Below are 21,072 nucleotides of genomic sequence, written 5' to 3'. Positions count from 1 at the left end.
ATAAATAATTATATTGTTTTTACTGTTGGGAGGTTACGGAATTTTTTTGTGAGGAGGTTACACACTGCTACACCATCTAAAGTGCTCCAAGGCGACCAGCACGTTTTCTTGGAGGTGAGTGACTGCCCTGTGATTTTACACTCAAGTTACTGGCACAAGTATGAACTGCAGTAAGACGTTTCTGCTTCAGATTATGACAACACTACGAAAAGAATGCGGAAAGCTGTAATATGTAATTAAACACAATGGAGATGAGGAAGTATCATAATTAAAGCTGTATCGACGAAGGAAAGAAGTGTGGACTCGTCCGCAGAACGAGGTCTCATGTAAAAGTTGGTACCACAAATAATTATGGCTGCCAAATACAACAACGAGTCGCAGACGTCGGCGAAGACACTCACCCGCTGAAGCTCTAAACTTATTTATGTTCTAGCTCGTTGCTGCTCAGCCCAGTCTCTGTGTAATCAGCGACCAAGTGTAATGATCACTTACGATGACCGTGTCGCCTTAGCACAGATTAGGCTGCGTACGACTACGACAGTTATACTGAACAATATATCATTTTAAAGCCAGTTAGACGCTTATGTAGAACTATCACTCTGAAATAAAAACGCGCTAAATGTTATGTCAGCGACAGCATCAAATAAAAGCCATCTTTATCGACACTAATTGTTTCCAAAGAGAAGTACTCACCAAGTGCAAGTTTTAACAAATAACTAATAATTTGTGTGTGTGTGTGTGTGTGTGTGTGTGTGTGTGTGTGTTTATGCAATATGTGCTCTACTTCCTCCTGTAGTAATCTAGTCGCTACAGTACACCACAGGAAGATTAGCATTTATCATCACGTTGACTACAGAGGCATTAGAGATGGAGCACAAGCTCGCAGTAAGGAAGGAAATGGCATTAGGTTTTCATTGGATACATCCCAGCATTTACATTAGGGGATTCATATTTGAATCAAGTGCCTGGTCTATAGTAAAGTGTCCTAACCACTGAAGAACCTAATTCAATTATGAACCTTTAGAAGCTTCATGCACTGATCAGCCAGAACATAATGACCGCCAAGCTACTATCAGTGTAAACCCGTCCAGCCTATAGCAGCGTCACCCGGCCAGGAATGACTGCTAGTCAGACACAGGCACGGTGCACGTAACATCCACGAGCGTGCTATGCATTTGTACACTATTGGCCTTTAAAACTGCTACACCAAGAAAAAATGCAGATGACAAACGGGTATTCGTTGGACAAATATATTATACTAGAATTGACATCTGATTACATTTTCACGCAATTTGGGTGCGTAGATCCTGAGAAATCAGTACCCAGAACAACCACCTCTGGCCGTAATAACGGCCTTGATACACCTGGGCATTGAGTCAAACAGGGCTTGGATGGCGTGTACACGTACAGGTGCCCATGTAGCTTCAACACGATACCACAGTTCATCAAGACCAGTGACTGGCGTATTGTGACGAGCCAGTTGCTCGGCCAACATTGACCAGACGTTTTCAATTGGTGAGAGATCTGAGAATGTGCTTGCCGAACAGGACCTGCAACATGCGGTCGTGCATTATCCTGCTGAAATGTAGGGTTTCGCAGGGATCGAATGAAGGGTAGAGCCACGGGTCGTAACACATCTGAAATGTAACGTCTGGTGTTCAAAGTGCCGTCGATGCGAACAAGAGGTGACCGAGACGTGTAACCAATGGCACCCCATACGATCACGACGGGTGATACGCCAGTATGGCGATGAATACACGCTTCCAATGTGCGTTCACCACGATGTCGCCAAACACGGATGCGACCATGATGGTGCTGTAAACAGAACCTGGATTCATCTGAAAAAATGACGCTTTGCCATTCGTGCACCCAGGTTCGTCGCTGAGTACATCATCGCAGGTGCTCCTGTCTGTGATGCAGCGTCAAGGGTAACCGCAGCCATGTCTCCGAGGTGATAGTCCATGCTGCTGCAAACGTCGTCGAACGGTTCGTGCAGATGGTTGTTGTCTTGCAAACGTCCCCAACTGTTGAATCAGGAATCGAGACGTGGCTGCACGATCCGTTACAGCCATGCGGATAAGATGCCTGTCATTTCGACTGTTAGTGATACGAGGCCGTTGGGATCCAGCACGGCGTTCCGTATTACGCTCCTCAACCCACCGATTCCATATTATGCTAACAGTCATTGGATCTCGACCAACGCGAGCAGAAATGTCGCGATACGATAAACCGCAATCGCGATAGGCTACAATCCGACCTTTATCAAAGTCGGAAACGTGATGGTACGCATTTCTCCTCCTTACACGAGGCACCACAACAACGTTTCACCAGACAACGCCGGTCCACTGCTGTTTGTGTATGAGAAATCGGTTGGAATCTTTCCTCATGTCAGCACGTTGTAGGTGTCGCCACTGGCGCGAACCTTGTGTGAATGCTCTGAAAAGCTAATCATTTGCATATCACAGCATCTTCTTCCTGTCGGTTAAATTTCGCGTCTGTAGCACGTCATCTTCGTGGTGTAGCATTTTTAATGGCCAGTAGTGTACAATTGGGCGCGATCAATCTGAGTTTGACTGAGGGTAAATTGTAATGGCCCGGAGGCTCAGCACGAGTATTTCGAAAACTGTACGACTTTCCGGGTGATGAAGGAATGCTGTGGTGAGTGTCTTCAGCACGTGACGAAACGAAGGTGAAACCAGGTCCAGACGTCGTGGAGTTGGGCAGCCACCCCTCATTACAGATGTCGGAAGTCGCAGGCAGGACAGACTGATAAAATAGGACACACGGCGAACTGTGGCGGAACTAACATCAGATTTTGATTCTGGGCAGAGTACAAGTGATCGGCAGGTACGACTGAAATGGCCACGTGACCATCTGCACTGGACGTTGGCGTAGTGGCAGATTGTTGCATGGTCTGATGAATCGCGATACCTTCGTCAAAAGCCGTCGTCTTCCAGAGGAAAAGCTCCTTGACAAGTGCACTGTGGGACAAGTTGGCGGTGGCTCCATTATGTTCTGGGGAATATTCATCCATTAGCCCAGTGGAGCTCGTGCAAGAAACCATGACGGCCAGCGAGTTTCGTACACTGGTTGGAGACAACGTAAATCCCTTCAGGACGTTTATGTTTCCCGATGGCAGTGGCCATTTTTCACAAGGCCGGGAGTGTAATGGAGTTGTTCAAGGTTCACAGTGGCGAGTTGCAGTTGATGAGCTGACCCCCCAAAACACCAGATCTGTAAGTGTATAAATGACCGAACACGTCTGGGTCTGGGTTGGACGTGTTTCAACGTGGCGTCAGAGGTCTTGCTTCCCCCCTCCCCCCCCCCCTCCCCGCGCCTCGCCGTAATTTACGTGAATTAAGGGACTTGTGTGTGCCGATGTGGTGTCAACTCCCTCCAGTGATCTACCAAGGCCTCATTGCTTCCATATCAAGACGCATCGCCCCTGTTATTCGTGCCAAAGAGTGACATACCGGCTATTAGGTGGGTGGGCATGTGTTCTGGCTGATGAGTGTATGGTTATAATGTTCTGGCTGATCAGTTGATCAGTGTAGTCACACTATTGTTTGTTGGGTTGGGTTGTTTTGGGGAGAGGAGACCAGACAGCGAGGTCATCGGTCTCATCGGGGAGGGAAGTCAGCCGTATCCTTTCAAAGGAACCATCCGAGCATTTGCCTGTGGGAATTTAGGGAAATCACGGAAAACCTAAATCAAGATGGTCGGACGCGGGACTGAACCGTCGTCTCCCGAATGCGAGTCGTGTGCTAACCACTGCGGCAAGTCGCTCGATACTATTGATTGTCATTCACAGTCCAGTCACTTTGTTGTATTATTGCGACCACATTTTACGGCGCAGACCGCTGCGAGGCGTTCTAGAAGGGAGTGAATGAGATGCTGGAAGATATCGCTAGGAACTCTATAGCTGTGGCCAGCTGCACTCGGTTTCTCGATTGAGGATCGATGGAGTGTACAGCCCAATCGTGATAGTCTCACAGAGTCTCCATTGGGTTTAAATCTGGACTGTCTGGTGGTTAGGGGAGTGCGGTAAACACATTCTGGTGCTCTTAGATCGAAGCGATCTGTGTGACATGTTGCATTGTCCTGCTAGCAGATGCCATCTTGCAGACTAAAGCAATTTGCATGTAGGGGTGAAGAGGGTCACCAAGGATATATCCACACTTGTGTTGATACTTTGTGCCGTCCAGAAGGAGATCATCCAGGGAATGCCATGAAATTATTCCCCAGTCTGTAAAGCTTCCTCCCTCGGCCTGCACGCTTATGATGATTCTTGCAGGGTGTTTGCTATCTGGCGTTCACGCCCTAGACTCCAACGGCCCTCTGTCTGATGGAGCATAAAACGGGATTAATCTGAAGAGCGTACTTGTCGCCACTCAATGGACGTCCAGTTGAGGTTTTTGGGGGTGCAAATTCCAGCCTTTGTCGCCGACGAGCATCAGTCAGCATGAGCACGAACCAGGAGCCAGCTGCGGAGACCCGTACACAGCAAAGTTCGCTAAACCGTCATTGAGAGGCGCTGTTGGCAGCACCTTGGTTCATCTGGATAGTCAGTAGCTCAACAGTTGCATGTCTGTTCACCTATACACATCTCAGCCCTGTCATCTATGACCTGTGGGTCACCACAATTGCCTTGGCGCTGGTTTTGGACAGCGCCATTTTGGCATGCACGTTATGCTTTAACCATGTGGCACGTGCATGGTCTACAAAGTTAGCTGTTTTATGCCACTTTTGAAGTCTGTAAATCTCTCCGTTTCTGCATTTCAACAACAACTGCAGTGCTTTCCACGCCTCCCTGAACACTTTGTTGACCCTCCACAGTTAGTGCTGCCACCTATCTTCTGTAAGTGATTATTCCACCTCGAAATCGAACATAGGCGCTGGTCACGCTCCGACCGGATCGTGTATACATAAATGTCTTTCCAGTTGCCAGAAAAGACAAGTTGTACACTCAAATGGAACATCTGTTATTGTAATCAATACACCTATCTGAAGAGTTTGTACATGTGTCACTCCTCCTATTATATCGACGAGTAGCAGCGGCGCGTTTCCTTTTGTCCTTTTACCTGCACCTACCTGTGAACTCGTTGTAGCAGATCGCCCTACGAAAGACGAGCCGAAACCTACCGTACTGCAACTCGCACCAGGCTGCATACAAAATGGCTCAAACGGCTCTGAGCACAATGAGACTTAACACCTGAGGTCATCAGTCCCCTAGACTTGAAACTACTCAAACCTAACTAATCTAAGGACATCACACACATCCATTCCAGAGGCAGGATTCGAACCTGCAATCGTAACAGCACCGCGCTACCGGACTGAAGCGCCTAGAACCGCTAGGCCACAGCGGCCGGCAGGCTGCATACAACGTCAAACGTCTAATAATCAGGAGAAGATCTTAATTTTGAATGAAATGTGAAAAAACCGGAAAAGCTTCGGTATATTCTGAAGTCGATAATTACACGTTCACTGCGAAGCCCGCGCTAATCTTAACACAGTCATGCACAAACCCTTACACTGGACTCGCATTCGGGAGGGCGACGTTTCAATCCCGCGTCCGGCCATCATGATTTAGGTTTTCCGTGATTTCTATATATCGCTCCAGGCAAATGCCGGGATGGTTCGTTGAAAGGGCACGGCCAACTTCCTTCTCCGTCGTTCCCTAATCCGATGAGACCGATGACCTCGCAGTTTGGTGTCTTCCCCCAAACAACCCAAACCACAAACCCTTTAATTCACGTGAGCAAGTTTATGGTAAAGTATGTCCCGAAATCTGAACAGCCAGTAAGCACGGATTGTTCTTGAAACTAAAATGCTCTCCATATTATTAAGTTTATCGGCGTCTAATGTACTCAAAGCTTTTAGTCACCGATCTGCTTAATATGCCACGCGTAATTACTGTCTTTTCTCATACGTAAAATTCTTAAAAAATCTGTCCTTTACAAAAAAAAAAACCACACCGGAATAAATATGCCTTCACTTTAAAGCACTTTTGAGGCATGTAGCATAACTAACACTGGCAAACTACAACTTCTTTGGAGCTCATATTACACAACGACCGTACCATTGAAAGGCTGGGCTCCGACTACTTAGAGTACTATAAGTATTCTCTATCTCCAAGAGAAAAGACGCGTGAAGAATACTCCGTTCCGATTGGTCAGTTTTATTTAAGACCAATAGAAAAACACTAGTCTCCCACGTTAGTCCACGCTTTTCATGACTAACCACTCAACAAATAACAATTTACGTTATTAACTATTGTCATTAGCCCTGGAATTAGCTTTCCTTTTACCATAAATTTACTTATTATGATACAAAATTCCCCGTCGTCTGCATTCACAGCCTTAAAAATTTCTCACGCTAGCTCGTACAGCGTTTATCAGTAGAACAATCATCTACATATTTACCTTAGACCACATTCGCGCATCATATACAAAACTGTACAAACGTAAATAAACAACAAGCCTTCATGAAATAGATATAACAATACAGAAAACATTCTCTTCACCAGTTTCTTGAATGTCTCTGTTCGGTACTGTCCTCTAGCTGATAAAAGTTAGAACTACGTACTCCACTGAACCCGCTTCAGACCATCTGTCTCCCGATACACAGGCTCTAGAAGAAGTAATATAAGGCGCCACGCTCCGGAGTTCCTTGAAAAGTTATGCTGATTCCTGTGTTATATTGTTCATTACGTTTACATGAACTTATGGCTAGTCTTTTCTGTGTTGGTAAACATTTTATTTTATGTGTTCTTACTTTTATGTTGTAATTTCATGTACTGACACGTTCCATGACCTTACAGATTTGTTGCTCAATTTGATCCTTCGGAACTAGACTTGTAAAATTAAAAATTAAATAAAACAGACAAGTACGTACTGAAGAAACAGTAAGTAATGTTTTTAAAAGACATGTAGCGATTAGTTTGCTCCGAATTGTCTCCATTTGCAAAACGAGTCTGCACATTAAAGAGTGAAGAATCAGTGGGAAAATAAGTACATGGACTAGATTTACGTAACAATGAAAATTAGAATTAGGAAGATCATGTTCCTAAAGGTGTCACGTAACCTAATTCAACGAATATTTTATTTCTCTTAGCTTATTTACTTATTTTATATTTTATTTTTTTCATATCGTTGTATGGAATTACATTTTGGTGTAAGTTACCTTTAGGCACTACATGGATCAGCCGTCTCTAGATTCTACTGTAGCAGCCGAGCTACTGGCTTGGAGGGCAGTAGTTCGTGGCCAGTGTGAAGCGGCGGTACGACCGCCATCCAGTCATATAGGGACGATCTTCTCTTCCGGTAAAGTGGATCTCTACGAGAATCCAGACAGACAAGCACGTCACCAGCACGATATCTTTACCTCTGCAACAGAGTGTGCACTGTTTTAAAGCTTCGTGGCAGAATAAAGCTGTGTGCCAGAATAGGAATGAAATGCCAGGCTTGTCTTTTGGGGATGTGGTGTACTGTAAGACCTTCAGTACACACACCATCTGTCTTATCCTAGCGTGTTTATCTTCTGCCATTAGGTCAGACAGTACAAATGCCACTTGCACACTTACAGTAGCAGATTGATGGTGACCAACTGTAAACAGAACTTGATTAATTTTCACACACATTTATTAAAATAATAACAAGCATAAAAATTGCTTAACTTGGTTCTGGATGCTATTTGCAATTGACAATCTGAAGTTCCCTTGGTATTGGTACGTTAATCTTATTCTCACATATATCTCTGATACTTGACAAAAGTGTCTATACATTTATCTTCATGGCTATGTACAGGAATATGGTAATCTTACTAGGCGCACACTGAAACTTAACTATAGACTGGTACAGACAAATGCAGAACTCATACAGACTGGTACAAACTAATGCAGACTGGTACAGTCTGGTGATCCGCGAGGAGAAAAGGTTCTACGTTAGCAGCAATCTCATTGGCTGAGTTACATATTAATACGTGGATCGGCGGAAGCAGAATTTGGTCCGTCTCTATGGCAGCGCCATCTCGTAGTGTAGAGACGGACGAGCGCTGCGCCTGCGCTGTTGTGCTTGGTTGGGCGCGCTCGAGTGGGAAAGTTGTGTACGCGCTGAGTATGCGGAACTATGTACACAACAGGGGGCAACGCTCTTACCGACTGAGCTCTGCAGGTATATGTAATGGACAATCCTAACAGTTTCTTTTCTGCCAGTAGTCATGTCCTACATTCCGAAAACAGCACACGCTCTACAGCTGATTGAAGGATTCGCTCTGGAAACAGGCACATCGGTGAAAGCAGAATCGCGATATTTTGAAAGTTGTGGGATGGAGGATGACTGGGACAGATGGCTTAGCTGAAACAACTTCTTCCCCTTAATCACTGAGGTGCAGTGGTGTTGTTTCAGACTCTGCAACAGGAGGGAGATTTCTGCTGTGGTATCGACTGCCACTCCCTGCTGTAGAGCCCGAGGGCAGCTGGACAGGTGGCTGTGGGAGGGGTGACAGTCCGGCTAGTCTGTCCTGGCGATACGCGTGACAAGTGCCGGGCGGCAGTGTTTTCTGTCCAGCGCTGTGCCTGTCCGTGCCCGCAGGCGCTTCTGCCCCTGCTTCTCCTCTCTCCCCTCTTGTTCTGCCCCTCGTGTGAGAACTTGGAGCGGAAACCGCGCCGCTGTCAGAGCCGCCGGGACCACCAGCGCCTGACACTTGTCCTCAAGGGCTGCAGCTGTCCTCGCCACCGGTGGCCGACCGCACAGGTCCTCAAGAGTAGAGACGAGCCGCCCACCAGCGGCCACTGCTCAGGTTTCGCTGTCGGAATCCCACAATGCAATTACATCCCCATTTTGCTGCCCTTACACGTTACTGATGAGAGGATTTACAACAAACACATAGTTTTTAATATTCTCGTAAGGTTGTACTTTACAACTACCAAGGACTGTAGATGAAAAAAAGACTTTATTAACTACCAGTCTGTTCATCAAATATATGTCGCATTTCCTTATTTGTAGGTGCAGCATCGTGTACTAATCGTTTTAAAATATTATTTCGTCTGCTCTTCAGAGAGGTGATGCAACTGGAACTAATAACGACATACATATTTCGCACTTTTGCCGTTGGTGCAATGCCTCAGATGAATCACTAACCACATTGAAAATCCACAATATAATTTGCTGAAATTAAGGTAACTGGACACACTGCGCTCGCTAATGCTATGGTAACATTGTAAGACGTGTATACTTCTATTGTCTATTGTCAAACCACAATTTATGAAAGATTTTTATATTTTATTAATAAGATTAAGTAGGAATAATTAATATTTATCATTTTGGAAGTAATTGTGGTAGCAGGGAATGTCTGCACCAAAGTATTCTTGGCGGGAGAGACCGCACATTGACATAATTTTAAAAAGGGCGGGAGAGACAGCGTATGGATACATTTTAAGAAAAGAGCGGGAAAGACCGTGCATTGATACATTTTGTAATGGTAGAAGGGATTGTCTGCACCAGAAAGCATTGTGTTGGCGGGAGAGACCGAACTTTAGCGTTTGTAGGAAGTCAGTAGTAAGCGAGATGTGAAGCGAGTCGGTAGCAGGTCTGAAGCGAGAGGTTGAGAGGAGCGCTGTGCCTGCCAGCCACCAGCTATGATTTACATGAGATTATAAACGGATGTACAGAGAAATCAGCTAACTATTATCATAAGAGGAACTAATATTATTGATAATTTTTTTTTTTTTGAAACTCAAGACTACTGAAGGTATGTTTGCTCAATGCTAGTTGTAAGATTATTGTAAAAAGTAAGTCCCATTTGAACGTTTGTAAAATCATTTGCCAGCAATGTTGCATTACTGATTATAATCCATCCCAAAACAATCAACGTAAAACTTTGCAAAATTTTATTGCTGTCAAGAAAAAGTTTAACTATGAATTACCTAGCTTCAGTCAAATTAATTAAAGAATAAGGTCAGCTTTGCTATTAAAGAATAATGTCAGCTTTGGTAATAAATACAGCCACTTATTATGACAGCCCACCACCAGCAGCTAATAGAGTATAGTAAAACAGAGTAAGTATATTCATGTCGCAGTTCGATGTAGCAGTCAGATGGCGATCCAGTAACAGTAATAAAGGTAAGGAAGAGTTTTGGGTTATTGCAGGTAACGACTGAGAGCCACGACGACGGCACATTCTATGTTTCGTCGAAATAATCAGAAAATCACTTTTAATAAGTAGCATTTAAATTTGTATACGAAGACTGAGAAAGAGAATTAATTTCAAAGGGAAGATTTAATTGGTTATTATTAAGCAAGAGGCAGAATTCTTAAGGGAAGGTGTCATAGGTTATTGTAGAAGGGAAGGTTGCGCAACAAAAGAGATATAGAGGAGACGGGAAGGTTTCAACATGTCTGTAATGTTAAGACACAGTATGATGCTCAAGAGAAGGGCCCTTTGCAGGAGAACTAAAGTAGTATTAACTTGCCCAAATGTTCATCCCTGCTCCACCCACAACAAAGTTTTTTGACTCTTTGGCTTTACTGCTCCATGTTGTGGTGCCTGGCTTAAACAAGATAGCCGTAAATCCTTCCGGAAGGCTGCCAAATATTTTATATTGAGATCAGTATTCCGTATATTCTTAGATACATTACCTGCTGGAGCCAAAATATGGAAAGTGTAGTGAGGACGCCTTAATTCATAATGGGACACTATGCACTGTGAAGTGCTAAGAACAGCCTGGTGACAAAATTCCAGGCATCCACTCCTGAAAGGGATCCTAAGCATCAGATTTAATTTCGTAATGGGTAAGTAAAATAATGCCCAGATTTTATACTCAGCGACACTTGTCGTGACCCAAAGATAAACATGAAGTTATATGACATAAGAAAAACTTTACAAGACTGTGTGATAATATATATGCTTCTGTTGAAGACATGTAGCGATTAGTTTGCTCCGAAGATGCCTCAGAAGATACAGAAGTGAATAGATTGAGCAATTAAAAAGGGTTTCACACACGAGGAGGAGGCTAACATTGTTGATTTGCCGATTCATAGCATAGTCTTCTAAGTGCATCTTCACACGCTGTTTATCTTAGCCAGCTAATTAACTTCAGTTATTCATGGACTGTATTGCTGGCATGATCCGTGGAAGTGGAACTGCGAGTGCAACGAACCATTCTGTGATACAGGGGTCTTGTCTGACACATTTACGACGCCCTGTGGCTTTCGTATTCAGGTTTTGAAGTTTAAACACCCTGAAGAAACAAACAGTGTTAGCTGTGCACACCTTGGGGGATCGCTCCCTCTTCCCACGGATTTCAACCATAGGTGACTAGCCTCATAACAACAGGGTCTCGGAATATCTGTAACAAAAATAGTGTGAACTTTTGATGCGATTATGTCTGTTCTAAGTGACCGTCTCGTTTTAAACTTTCTTTGCTTTTTGCGTTTAATTTCATTGGGAAACATTTGAGATCGAACTTAACATATACATGGATGGACATGAGAAACGAAAGGTTGCAATGAATTTTTCATCTGCGATTATTACTTTACGTACGAAATATTCTGTTGCAGATTAATAAAAATGAATTTCTTTGAATATTCCAAAATAATTATTCAAGTTTTACTTTTATTCAAGCACTATAGCTGACTGTGCAAGAATCAAAATATTATTGTCCATCGAACTTAGCAAACATTTTCACGTTGCAGTGGATTTTTGGTTTAACTGGATATACCCCGACATGCTTTGAAGCATAAGACTACCTTTACCATAAGAAAAGGTCTTCCTTTTATATTGCTAAGCTCTCATGAAAATTATCCAGTTTTAAATACACTTTACGATATGTTCAAAAATTATCACTTTTTTGAATGAAAATTTACAAAAGCTGCAGCTTGTATCCACCTGTGAATGCACAAGATAAAATCTACTATCTCTTTTTGTTCTGCGTCTGGAATGCTGTGAAAAGAAACACTTTATTATTTTCCTTCACCTCTACCTGTACCCTCTTTAGGATGTGGTAGTTCTTGCGATCGTATATTTAAATCTGCCGCTGCTGCAGACTGCTCGCTCGCGGCGCAGCTCCGCATCGCCAGCGATATCCAATAAAATGCTGAAATTTCTTAAATAAAATGGGTAATATCCGGTACTAACTTTGCAGTAATTGTGACAAACAGATTTTAGTAGATAAATATATTTTAACAGAAACAATTAAAATCTTTACACACCTTTTACAATTCCAGCTACAAATGGCGTCGATCATCAACTTACGACAAATGAAGACTACGTAAGAGCCTAATGCAACGTCACGGGTTCCTCTCCCATTCAGGCCGTGCAGAAGACAAGCGATTCTATTACAATATATTGCCTATTTATATCTTAACTAATTCTTGTACAGTTTTGTCGTTTTGATTACATATCGTTTCTTCTGTGGAGGTTTTCACGCCCTCCGCCACAGATAGTATTTCACGCTATTTGAGTAATCATTTATAATAGCGAAATTATAACTATCTTTTTCCTCGCCGGCTGCGGTGGTCTAGCGGTTCTGGCGCTGCAGTCCGGAACCGCTGGACTGCTATGGTCGCAGGTTCGAATCCTGCCTCGGGCATGGGTGTGTGTGATGTCCTTAGGTTAGTTAGGTTTAAGTAGTTCTACGTTCTAGGGGACTTATGACCTAAGATGTTGAGTCCCATAGTGCTCAGAGCCATTTGAACCATTTTTCCTCACAAAATTAAGTGTCCTTTTGAAATTCAGTTAACAGAAATACATATGAATTGTTTGTTACAGTGAGCATTATACATGGAAATGTTCTTTTAACTTTCACTTTGGATGTGTGCTGCCAGAGAACGTTACAAACTGCATCTGCTGCCACGTGTCCACATGGAGTAATTAACATGTGGTTAATATTTTACCGAGGCGAAATGCTGTCAGATGCATCGAATGATATTATCTGCTTGTTTCATGGAACATACAAATTAACAGACTAATACATTTAAATGTTTTCTACATTTGACTTCCGGCCTGGGTGGCTGAGTGGTTCTAGGCGCTACAGTCTGGAACCGCGCGACCGCTACGGTCACAAGTTCTAATCCTGCCTCGGGCATGGATGTGTGTGATGTCCTTAAGTTAGTTAGGTTTCCTTAGTTTTAAGTTCTAGGGCACTGATGACCTCAGCAGTTAAGTCCCATAGTGCTCAGAGCCATTTGCACCATTTTTTTTTTACATTTGATTACTAAACACACGCTTTTGCTTCAAATAACATGTTGTAAGAAGAACTGTTAACCATTAACTGTCTCTGCCTTCGGTTGCGTTCTGCGAAAAGTAGGAACCTTTCTCAAGGTGTCCACTCCTGAAGGACATCCTCCGCATCAGATTTCATTTCGTAATGGGTAAGTGAAATGAAGCCCAGATTTTCTACTCAGTGACAATTGTCATGATAAAAGGTAAACATAAAGTTATATGACGTAAGGGAAACTTTACAAGACAGTGGAACAGAGACTCGTCATTATGCTCGACTGAAACTGCTACATTCTGATATTTAAAATGCATACAAATTAAGCACATCCATCAAACAATATTAATAGGTAACTGAACCTGAATTCAGCAATAAATCTGGTGGATTTTAGTCAATTAACTTGATAGTGAAAATTGCAAGTTATAAAAAGCGTAATTCAATGAGGTCAGCTAGACATAGATGTCGTAAATTAACGATTTAACAGTAGCAGAACATTGGTTGTTACCTGAGCGGCGTCCGGCCCCGGTAGCTGAGTGGTCAGCGTGACGGCATGTCAATCCTAAGGTCCCGGGTTCGATTCCCGGCTGGGTCGGAGATTTTCTCCGCTCAGGGACTGGGTGTTGTGTTGTCCTAATCATCATCATTTCATCCCCATCGACGCGCAGTGGCGTCAAATCAAAAGACCTGTACCAGGCGAACGGTCTACCCGACGGGAGGTCTTAGCCACACGACATTTCATTTCATACCTGTGCGGCAACACGGACGACTACATGCCTCAATGAGGACCGTCGTCTTATCATCGTCAAACTAGCCTGTAAGTTATCGCCACTCGCGAATAATACACTGCCTGACAAAAAATGTGAACCACCAAGAAGACATGGACAGATGACAATGTAACTTCGTACACGCACACGTCACAGGTGGGTATGTAAATGATTAAAGCTGCAATTCTCTGTGACAGCTAGAAAGGCCACCACAGTGGAGTACTGTTGTTCGTCTTTAGTGTTGTTACCAAACCTGATAGGGGCGTGAACAGCGTTAGCTGTTGAGTGATCACTGTGAAGCACACGGAAATGCCATGTATTCGTGTGAGACAGCGTTATAACCACCTGACAGAGTTTGAATGCGGCCTTATAGAGGGTCTCCATTTGGTCAGCTGGTCGAATCGTTCAGTGTTAAGATTTGTAGGGAATTTGGACGTCACAGTGTGGTGTCACCGCCAGACACCACACTTACTAGGTGGTACCCTTTAAATCGTATACGTCGGACCCGCGTGTCGCCACTAGCAGTGATTGCAGACCGAGCGCCGCCACACGGCAGGTCTAGAGAGACTTCCTAGCACTCGCCCCAGTTGTACAACCGACTTTGCTAGCGATGGTTCACTGACAAAATACGCTCTCATTTGCCGAGACGATAGTTAGCATAGCCTTCAGCTACGTCATTTGCTACGACCTAGCAAGTCGCCATGTTCAGTTACTGTTGATATTGTGAATAATGTACAGTCAAGAGCGACGTTCACCAGTTATGGATTAAAGTTAATTATTCCACCAGCTACGTCCGTTTTTCTAAATTCTAATTTCCTTGTCCTGTTCCAGATCTCACGCCAGCCTGCGTGAGCTAAAACGCGTGCCTTTCGGCTTCCTCTAGTAACCCAGTGTTGGCTCTCCTGCCAACCCACAACACACAGTGTCCCAGTTTTGGACTGCGTGGGAACGTGAAGGCAGACATACTCAAGGCTCCCCTCGATCATTCCCGTCGACTACGTCTGAACAGCACAAGCGAGCATCGCTGTATTACTCGCCAATCATATCGTAACCCCCTCACAGCCGCACCTGCCATCCGAGACAGGTAACTGACTCTCGGTGTAATCACGAACTACGAAATGTTTGCGAATGGATCAGCGAACCGAAAACGTAAAGTAAATTTCTTTTATTCCACGTCTGTGGTCATAAACTTGTAGGTTAACAATGACCATCTTCAGGTCTGCTTTATAAAACAGATCTGAAGATGGTCATTGTTGACCGAAACCTGTAGTCTGAAGACCTACAAGTTTGTGATCATAGTCTCGGGATAAATCTGAGTCTTCCAACACCACTGGTTGGAGAATAGCAGCGGCCAGACTACGGAATTAACTTTCCACACGTAGGTTGCCTGTAACACAGCAACACCAACGACTGCGACTGGAATGGTGTCGCGACCAGGTAGCGTGGACTGCTCATGAATCACGTCGAATTGTGTTTATCGATGAAACGGGGTTTGCATTACTCCAGATGACCATCGTCACCGCGAATGGCGGCGAGCTGGTGAAAGGTCGCATTCTTCAAACGTTTTGGAAAGGCTCAGCGATGTTATTGCTGGCTGTATGGTGTGGGGAGCCGTCGGGTGTGACTTCAGGCCACGTCTGGTAGGGTTTGGCGGAACTCAGACGGTAAAACACGGGCGCCCTGAGTGCTCATGTGTTCCTTCCCAAGCGACAGTATCGTGGTGTCATTTCTCAACAGGACAATGCTCTACGCAAGTATTGTTCATCAGTGTGGGATTCGTACTAGGACGGGTTGACAGAGGAGATAGAGAAGATCCAAAGAAGAGCGGCGCGTTTCGTCACAGGGTTATTTGGTAAGCGTGATAGCGTTACGGAGATGTTTAGCAAACTCAAGTGGCAGACTCTGCAAGAGAGGCGCTCTGCATCGCGGTGTAGCTTGCTATCCAGGTTTTGAGAGGGGGCGTTTCTTGATGAGGTATCAAATATATTGCTTCCCCCTACGTATACCCCCCGAGGAGATCACGAATGTAAAATTAGAGAGATTCGAGCGCGCACGGAGGCTTTCCGGCACGCGAACCATACGCGACTGGAACAGGAAAGGGAGATAATGACAGTGGCACGTAAAGTGCCCCTCCTCCACACACCGTTGGGTGGTTTGCGGAGTATAAATGTAGATGTAGATGTGGACATGCTACATGGCATACACTTGTACCTGGACACTGACTGTTGATTTCATGTGTCTGCATAACCGAGACCACTAGCAGATGTGCGAGCCAAGTGCTCGTGTTAAGAGATTCAATCCCCGCAGCCTAATGAAGCAGATCGAGCTCCTACTTAAGACTCCTACTTAAGATGTGTCCGTAAGACGACTGGAATGGGCAACGCCCAGAAGGAATGGGGCACTGTGTCAGTACGGAGGCTCATGTTTCCTTGATCATATCTCCTGGAAATCTGTGACTCTCCCCAGACCAGGGTCGAAAATAGGTGCGATGGCGGCACAAAGGTCGTCGAAATCCTCGAAGGAAACTGTGCCAGAGAAGATGTGAAAGCCGTCATTGAAGAAGAGTTCGGATCAAGGCCAGAAATGTTTTCAGCAAGCAGAGTTGTGAGACCTGCGACGGTTCTGTAGGCGATGGTGATTGTGAATGGACACCACAGAGGAAATGAGCGATCACCATATGCGACTAACATACAGGAAGGAGGGACTGATTCTGGAGAATATAGAGGAACGTATGTTTGGAGATACGCCAACGAACGGTAGCTTCTGTCTTAACTAGGACGTCTTTTTTCGCCTTTGCTTGACGAAAGCGGAGAATCGATTGTCCTGATAGTTTATGATTGACACTTCGGAGATGACTATCTTTTCCACAGCAGTTGCAGTACACCCAGTCATCAAGACAATCTGCGAGCGAGGTTGCTGTAAAGCAGTCTGTACATGACGGAAGAACCACGCTGTACACACTGAAGGGATGTGTTTGCAATTGGGAGATTGATAAGCAGTAACTATTAAGGAGCCATCGACACATTTAAAATCGACGAATCACGATTCCGACGCCTGAGGAATGGTTTACGAGTATTTCGCACCCCTGGGACCGTTGCTACATGTGGTAGAGCCATGAGACTCTCATTTGTTACCCGCGAAATATCGAAGCAGTTCGACATTATCCAAATAACTTCCAAAGTTGGGTTGTTGAGATTAAGAGCAGACGTGCACGCTTCTGTGTCTGGAGTCAATTGGATCACTACATGTTGTATTAAAGAGTATACAAAGGAGGTTTCCACAAGTGAAATCGGAATCACTACTTAACACTTGCAATTCAGTTACCTATGAACGATACGAATGACCAGTTTGCTTGTGGTATTGATGAAACTCGAGTTACAAAGTGACCATATGGAATCGTTGCGAGTAATAAGTCGAAAGTAACTTGCAAATCTTATCGAGTGTTAGAACAACAGCATTCGAAAGAGGAGCCAAAATGTCTCTGGGAAAGCCCTAGAACTGGAGGACAATCCTTGGAGAACGTCATCAGCAACATGAAAGGCAGTGAAGTGCTGCTGCAACATATGTAAATACGTGTCCAAATCCTGACATGATTAAAACACAGAACTGCGGGTGGGCAACTCTGCACCTAGGAAGTGTCTACCACATGATTGGGTGGGCATCCTGTATCTGCAGCTGCTCCTTCTGAAGTTCAATTTCCTGATGGAGAAACTCATTTTCTTGCTGCTGTTGTTGTTGCCGTTGCTAGAAACGTTTTTCAAACTGCTGTTGCAGTTGCTGCTGTAGTAGGAGCTGTTGCTTTTGCTATTCCAGGAGTTGCACTGTCTTAACGTCCGCGGTACGCTGCTAACCTGTGGCCAAGATTCGACAGCGGACGACCCAAGAAAAACTTCTGAGACTGTACCGATCGGCCAGGAATCAACAACCGTGGGTCATCGAGTGTGAACAGGAGGGCAAACAATAAGAGGGGAATCGACAGCAGAGTCGGCACAGCACAGCAGTAACAACAAGATCTTAATGAACAATCCAGAAAGTGAAAACAAAAAATATATCGAAATCTGAAACCAGATACCCCAGCATGTTCTGTGTCTGGTGCGAGAGCGCTACAAATACACAACTGAAGGCAGAACTGCAGCGTGACTTGACTTATAGTATCACCGAGAAGACTAAATGACAAGATTCGGTGGCCCCGCAGCACAGTGAGTCCAGTGTTGCACTATGGCGACGCTAGCGTTCGCAGATTTAGAAGTCCAGTATAGTAGCTGGAATCGAGTTCCATACCCTCTGGCGGGCTTTCATATTGCCAGGTTACCAAGGTTATCCTTCCTGGTGTTGCACTTTTAATGGACTTTAAAGCACTGTAGTGTCGCGGAATAGTAAAGAGTTGGAAACGTGGAATATAGTCAAAGTTTCGTTGCCTATGCCGAGAGCCAGAGGCAGTACGTTAGCAAAGAGGTAGGAGGATTGCACATATATCGGAATGTGTCGTCACGCAAGAGTTACACACGACAGGCGAGAGAGAATTGCTTAGCACGTGGGTTTGTGTTAGACGGAGACTTTCGTAGAGTGCAAGCGTCAGCTGTACTGCATTTCACAACTTCGCGTAAGTCTGCCATAACAACACGTAACTCTGTCGCAAGAACATCTAAAGGGCGAGTACGACAGATGAATCAGCAGTGTAAGTGGAACGAATGCGTTCATTACAAACGAGCATGACGTCAGGACGTCGCTCGTGCTTCCTTTAAATACGCCAGCTTTGATAGCAACAAGGCAGTCACAGTTAGACCCGCAGTTAGATGTGTACTGGGACGCTGCGTAGCGCTCAGCTCGGGGATCGACATGTTAATCTTTATTAAGGAGATGTTGCAGTAAGGGCGGCCCATCCAGCAGCGGACGTGAGGGGACAGTACCAGCTCTGGTCGTCTCTGCTGCCGCTGTCAGTCATCAACCCAGGATTAGCAGACATCGCGGCAGACTCGCTCGCCGCTAATGCTGACCACATCAGTGAGCCGTCGTCGAGATCGTGCGGGGCCTAGGCCCTGTGCATCCGCCGTCACAACTGGGTGAGCAGACGGCGCTGGGGGACTGCAGCCCGTGCCGCCCGTCCACCGCGGACGAGCCACCAGGAGGAGCAGGGAAGAAGACGGGGTGGGATAGAGTACACTCCGCACTACGAGCGCGCTTCTCGTGCCGACAGCGTCAGGACTCGAATCCGGAGCCTCTACGCGCAACGGCTTGCTGCCTGCCGCCGAGCCGGTCGGCCAGCCGGACGCCGCCAGCCACGCGCGGCCGAAGTAAGGACATTCCGCCGCTACTTCACAGGACGCGGCGCTGCGCTAGCAAGACTATGCGGCCCGGAGCTGGTGTCAATCGCTACGAGTCAGCGAGGACTCGGAAAGGTCGTTGATATCACCAAGCCACATTGTACTCGGCAGGAATAAAGGTGTTATGAATAAATAATGTTTCTTTGGCGTTTATGACGCATCCACAGTCATTTCCTAGCATCCTGACAACTGGAGATGTCACCACTCGGCCATCCAGTCCACCGTAGGTGACCGGGACCTCCGTGGCGCTTACAGATTTGGTGTCAGAAGTGGTCGCGCCCACTGCCTACAGTACTTAACTTCCCCATCGTGGAAGAAGAGATGATGGGGATGGAGGGCTGCAGAGGAAGATTTGGTTTCTGGGACACAACAAAAGCTACATGATATACAGGGAGACTCAGCTGTCGCTGTCGTATTATGCAACCTGCAACATCTACAAAACCCACATGCAATATTTTCATATTCTTTTGATCACTATGTGCAAACTGTTAGTCCTACAAAAAAAAATAGGATATTTTTTGTAGGAAATTTAATGTAATATAAACTATGGTCTTAAGCAAAAATGTATCCAACTACAAAGTTTTAAGTGTATTAAATTTCCTAAAAAAAAAAAAAAAAAAAATACCTCGTTCATTTCTTCTGTAGGACCAGCAGCTTGTACATAGCAAGCGAAAGAATATGAAAGTCCCCCGCGTGGTTTCTGAATGTGTTCTGGGTTGCTGACGCTATTGTTTTCGAATTTACCTCCAAACGGGTTTTTCTAGAATAACTGGAAAACTGTGGCTTCCAACAAACACGTACCCATCACAAAATTTTAAGTACATTAAATATCGCACAGAAAAGGTTTTATCACACGTAACGCCAGCCACGCCCCTTTTTCTGTAGTATATACGTCGCTCTCAGGGATCTGACCAGTCAGTTGGCAAAACTCAAAGGAGAAGTAACGCCTCTGAAGATGTCCAGTGTAGTTCTGAACGAAACGCTAGGAACAGAAGAGTTTCGTGGACCATGCCCTGTTAACGAAAAGGTTTGCCAGCAGTAATGCCATCCGGTTGTGAAAGCCTTCATTTAGTTATCAAAAAAGAAGTCGGTCATTTCTTCTGTAGGACTAATAGTTTGTATGCAGCAAGTGAGAGAATATCTCTCGCGTGGTTTTTGGAGGTGCTGCTAGCTGCATAAACCCAACTGGCAGGGGCATTTGAATCAGCTGATCAGCTGATCACTCCCCAATTTGACGTCTGACAAAAATACAGGGTGATTCAAAAAGAATACCACAACTTTAAAAAATGTGTATTTAATGAAAGAAACATAATATAACCTTCTGTTATACATCATTACAGAGAGTATTTAAAAAGGTTTTTTTTCACTCAAAAACAAGTTCAGAGATGTTCTATATGGCCCCCTCCAGACATACGAGCAATATCAACCCGATACTCCAACTCGTTTCACACTCTCTGTAGCATATCAGGCGTAACAGTTTGGATAGCTGCTGTTATTTCTCGTTTCAAATCATCAATGGTGGCTGGGAGAGGTGGCCGAAACACCATATCCTTAACATACCCCCATAAGAAAAAATCGCAGGGGGTAAGATCAGGGCTTCTTGGAGGCCAGTGATGAAGTGCTCTGTCACGGGCTGCCTGGCGGCCGATCCATCGCCTCGGGTGGTTGACGTTCAGGTTTCATAACTAACCTTTTTCGTAGGACTCTCCATACAGTTGATTGTGGAATTTGCAGCTCTCTGCTAGCTCTGCGAGTCGATTTTCCTGGG

The sequence above is a fragment of the Schistocerca piceifrons genome, chromosome 2 (assembly GCF_021461385.2).
Source record: "Schistocerca piceifrons isolate TAMUIC-IGC-003096 chromosome 2, iqSchPice1.1, whole genome shotgun sequence".
Lineage (NCBI taxonomy): Eukaryota > Metazoa > Arthropoda > Insecta > Orthoptera > Acrididae > Schistocerca > Schistocerca piceifrons.
This window is presented reverse-complemented; position numbering follows the sequence as displayed.